Here is a 5,895-nt window from a genome sequence, read left to right as displayed (position 1 = left end):
TAATAGTGTGGTGATGTCCTTCTGACGAAACCACGTTGTTATGAATGTTAAGTCGTCTAGATAAATGGCTAATACCGTAGTGATTTTGTTTTAGATGAGTTTAACTTCGAGTCTCTGATTTCAACTTCAAGTCTCTAAGTTTGATTTTAACTTTGAATACCAATTCGAGTGCTTTCAGCATTCATGTTTTAGACATCTAGTCTTCTGAATCTTCTCTTTTTTCCGACTACAGCTGCAATGTCGAGCCAAGATGCTGACGACCGCCCTTGTGAGTCAACATCAACGTGAAGGGAAGTCAATTTTAAAGTTTTAATAATTATGAAGTTCGTATGCAAAATTTCCATAGAATAATGTAACCATTAGGTCCACCCACATGATATCATTTAGTTCACTATCACTGTATTTGGAAGCAACGTGGCAAAACGTTTTTTTTACCTCTAGAAGCGGTGCTTTTACGTTTATTTGCCACAATTAAACATATAAGTAAACTTTGCAAATCGAGTATTCATTACTACGACCTCAGCGGTATCCAACTAAATGTGTTTCGTCCATTCGGTACAAATTTATGGGTTCACCTTTCACTGTACTGTAAAGTGATAAATAACTGTCATAGTTATTAAGAATAAAATAAAAAATTGAGAGAAAAATATTCAAATCAATGATTAATGAATAATTTATGAAGTGGGATTTTACTTCTCACAACCAACGAAAACTTGTTTGTTTATTTCTGACCAACATTGTTCCCAAATAATTTACATTGAATATTCAACGAATGATTTCAATAAATGTTATATAAGACATCTGTCTACTATATTTAATAATGTATGGATATAATATCCTGTGTCAAAACAAAGTACGTTTTCTTAGTATGCAACTAAACCAAATGTATACAAATTTTATTTCTATTTTTTTAATTTTTCCAAATTTTAATTTCTAAATCCATAAAAAAATTTTATTTTAAATTAATTAACTTACACTAAATAACTGTAAACTAAAAATAGGTTTAATTAAAAAAAAACTATATAAGCAAAAACTGTCTAGTACATTATACTCCCAGATGACGACTTGCTTATCTTGTCCAACGTACTAGACGATATAGTATAAATTATATATTTATAAAATATAAATAATAGTTTATAAATATAAACTAAGCACTAATCTCGTGAAAAGCTGGACTCATTCTGTAATTATATCATAAATATTAATTTAAGTCGGAGGAATGCTTTTATAAACAGAAAATGCAAACGGTTTCACGGAATATTTTACAATTTGGGGAAACAATTCATACTATTAAAAAATATACAATTCAAATATAATTATTTAACACGAAATAGCTCTTGACACATTAAACTATTTAAATATTTGACTGATTTTAAAATTCAATCATTCACTGCTGGTCTACGAGTATACTGTGAGTGTGACCCGCTACTTTCAGTCCTCTCTTAGCCAAATTTAGTTGTAGAAAATGAAGGAGACTCGAAGAAATAGTGGAATATATCACAGTCTATCATTGAAATTGACTTCAATGGACACTCTGGGGTGTTTGACAATGAGAAGCATGTTGTTGCTAACTATTTTAATGGTTATTTTATAAATGTAACGTCTAAACTGAAAAAAAGATTTCTTTGGCTAGATATGGTTTTTAGTGAGCCAACATATAACAACTGTAATAATTATTTTACAGATTTACATGTCAGTGCCAAAATGATAATTAAGACCATCAACACAATGTAAAATAAAAAGTTGTGGAGGTAATGGTATCAATATTGTTAATATTAACAATAATATAGATGTAATCTAGCCTGGCGAGTGTGTTGAGTGATTGTGATCCTCGTACTCGTGACTTGTGCTCGGGATTTGGATACTGTGTAGTGACAACGCCTGGACTGGACTCCACAATCAGCTTTTTGGTATGCTTGAACTCTTTTCTTTCCCTTCCTTACTTCTTTCTGTTCTTTAGTTTTGTATGTATTAATACGTCGCCCACCTGACGAAGAAGATAGATTTCAACCCACGAAACGTTTTGTTATACCTTTTATAAACAATAATCAAGACAAAAGTCCAAAATCCTGTTATCCTTTCAAACCTTCAACCGTCAATAATAAACTTTAAAAAATTTAGACGTATTTGCTTTGATCTTATTACATATATTTAGTTTATCTCTACTCTTTAGTAGAGATAAACTAAATATCTCTATAAACTAAAAAACCCTTTGGGATTTTTCCCAAAAACATTTCTCCCTAATCAATAGCATAGCTAATATGTTTGAAATGATAATTAAAGATCAATTAATGGCATATTCATAATACAATGTTATATTTCTTATACACTTAATTAATTATGTTTTAAACTCATCAAAAGTTATAGTTTTAGAGAAGCTAAAAGAAATACACGTTCTTCAAATATAATAGCTCTGAGTATTCCAAATAACTCCTAACTGTAAGGAAATGTGTAGAAAACAGTTCTCTTATGCAGGCTACGTCAGTTAAATAGATTTTTCGTTGGATTTGGTAGTGATTTATAGTTTGAGGGTAAAAAAAAAATTAAATTATGGCAAAGTCATTTGTTGTTAACCACTTTTTATTGTATAAGCTGAGTTTGATGTGAAAATTATTGTTGAATTGTTACAATATTTCTTTCTTGTATTTTTTACTATATAAATGTTAAAAACTGTTGTTTAATTGTTGTTGATCATTTTGCTAAGTTTTTTGCTGTTATTAATTTCTTATTGCTACACCGTTATGGGATCAGAAGTATTGTATATTTGTTATTATTTAAAAAATGTATTTTTAATTAATATTGAATTACAATCGAAAGCTTGATATTTATAACAGTGATGCATGGAGATATGAAAAAAGATAAACACGAGATGGACTGAAAAATAGTTGATCAATTATGAACTAACTTCGAACTGTATGGATTGTCTTGTAAATTAATGTACTAAATAGAATATATTAAAATTTCTTCCACGCGTGCTGTGCCAATTTAAATTTGTTGTATATCTTTTGGGAAATAAAGGATTTTTGAACTGTGAACTGAAGATTTAGCAGCATTTCATGGCATTATTTTTGAATTTCTCTCTATATATACAGGGTGGTCACAAAAGGGTGTCACAATTCCTGTGACGGATAGTACTCATCACTCCAAACAAAAAATGAGTTGTGTTTGTACATAAGCACAACAATCAACTAAATTTCATGTTTCCATGGATACGTAATCCACCACAATAAAACTATACCCGTCCATCACAGGACTGATTTTACTTATCAATTTAGATGTGTCAGAGTATGAACACTGCGTTAGTTTATAGTAGCAACCACACAGCTAGTGGATTAGTAGATCTCTGCTGGACTGGAACTGCAGGGCTCCTGTAAGGACACGACACAAGACCATTCCTGCAGTGACGTCATCCTAGTGTTCTTCATACTGGTTCTTGAGGTAAGCCAACTTTTATTATGTGGTGGCCACTACATTATATCATGTGCCCATAAAATGCCCTTTGAGTAATAGCCAATTGCAGATTAGCAGATGGTTGTCACATCGAACAACCGGTGACTAATTTCAAAATATGTCGCAAACAATTAATTTGGTACAATACCTATCTTCCCCATATATATTTTAATATATATATATATATATATATATATATAGATTTATATTCTTAAATTTTGATTAACTACTTCTCCCATTTTCCCTGTAAACCTTGCTTTGCTTCATACTACTCTCTTTGACCCCTCTACTTATCCTGTTATATTGTTTCTGTAATTTCTTCTTCATAGTTTGAGAACTCATCCTTTTTAAAATTCTGATACATTTTATCATTCTTATTCCTCTGATTACTTTCGACTATCCAAGTTCTCCATTGTCCAATTCCTGTTTCTTAGCCTCCTATTTAATATTCTATTCATAGGCCTGTTTTCACTTTCTGTAACGTATTGCGTTCCAATCTTTTAATCTTTTTATACAGTACAAGGACAATTTAGCTTAATTCTACTTCAGAATTTTCAACACTTTTAGCATTATAGTGATTTTAAGCATTATAGTGATATATGGTTAAGTCAGGATAGCTATCCTAGCATGTCGTTTTAAAAATGTAATTACTACGTAGATATTTTTAATTTTAATCAGGATCTAATTGAAACATATGTCTCATTGTCAGTAGAAGTGGTGACGCTGTAAAAAAATCTAAAACCAGATGTGCTTTGGTAGTGAAAATTTGATCATATCGTGTTTAACTCACATAACCGTACTAAAATTATAACAAATAAAACGATATATAATATTTTATAAAAGATTAGGCTTTGAATCAGATTGTCAGCTTTTTCTGTTATTGTTTTTAAAAGATGATAACTTCCCAGTTTAAGTCAATTTCATTAGTATTACTTTAATTTCAGACCTATTAAAGTGATGCATACTTACTCGAAATTTATTGTATAATACAATGGTAATAATACAGTTTAAGACATGTATCGAAATGTTCATGTTTTTATAAAAAACTAAAATATTTTTTCTCTTGGTGTTTGTGAGTAATAACAACTTTAGATTCCAGTATTTGAGCCAATTTTATGTTGTATTATCACCCACAAAAATATTTAACACTAGATCATGGCCACCGTGTATTTTTTTAAAGATCGGGGATACAAGCACTCCCTGCTGTCGCGTCGGAAATCTAATTCATAGCGAACCACAGCAATGTTTACGCTTAGCATCAATCAGCAAGGTATTTTACAAAATTTATATTTATAAAAGGTATTTTACAAGTTTTGATAGCCCCAGGACACGAGTCAACCAATGGACAAGCCGAGAGATATTGATAAATACTAAAAACGAAAAACTTACCTGTAACAACTTAAACCTCATAATTACACAATAATCTGTGCGAAATTTTCTTTTCTACACGTCTACATGCCGGTTTGTTAATGGAAAAACGCAAGGAGAATGCACGTTTGGTAGTAAAATAAGGAACAAATTTGATTTAAACATACCTCAAGAACCTTAAACGAACAAACCGATCTGCTGCATTACAGCAAAATACGTTATGTAGGCGTATTAAAAGCGGTACAATTACCTAATGTATCATGTTCTAGTTAAATATAATAAAATATAATAATAGCAGGTTCTAAAAATTATCACACGGCTCTTTTGAAAATATTAATGTTTTATTAAGATTCCTGAAAATTCCTCTTCTGATCCAAGCAGAGGTAAAATTGAATCTTATACATTGATTTTTGATTCCTTAGTCTTAAAGATGCCATATAAGGTCCATATATTTTATTGTTTCTTTAAAATATGCTAAATCGTATGCTTTTATTTTTGGTCGTAAGCTTTCATATTTAAAATAATTATTTATATGTTCTGACACAAAAAATCTTACAAACATGTCAAAGCAACTTGGATGAGTGTTAGTTGGGTTCTAAAGCTCAATAAAACGGCAAATACCTTGAATTTGACCATGTACAAAAAAAATATATATATATATATATATATATATATATATATTTTAACCTTTTTATACAGTACAGGGACATTTTAGCTGAATTCGACTTCAAAATTAGTGTGATAGTGATTGATTATAAATTTATTCTGGATTTGCAAATGTTTTAGCGTGATAGTGATTGATTATACATTAGCTTATTATCCTGTTATCAAAGAAGACACGAGATGAAGTTTTTAATGTAGAGGTAAAGGTTGTACTACACTTGCAGAGTGAAACTGATACTTGTTACAGAGTTAGACCGGGCTACTGTTTAGGACAGTCCGTAACACAAACTGTGTTGCTAACTAACTAAAGCTCACCTCATGCTTCATACTGGATTATGCATTAGCAGGAAAGGACCGTTCTATATGCTTATGGACTTATAAAATATATCCCTTGGAACGTTATGAGAAGTTGCA

The sequence above is a fragment of the Homalodisca vitripennis genome, chromosome 8, assembly GCF_021130785.1.
Source record: "Homalodisca vitripennis isolate AUS2020 chromosome 8, UT_GWSS_2.1, whole genome shotgun sequence".
NCBI classification, from domain to species: Eukaryota; Metazoa; Arthropoda; class Insecta; order Hemiptera; family Cicadellidae; genus Homalodisca; species Homalodisca vitripennis.
The sequence above is the reverse complement of the archived record's forward strand: the minus strand, read 5'-3'. Positions refer to the sequence as shown.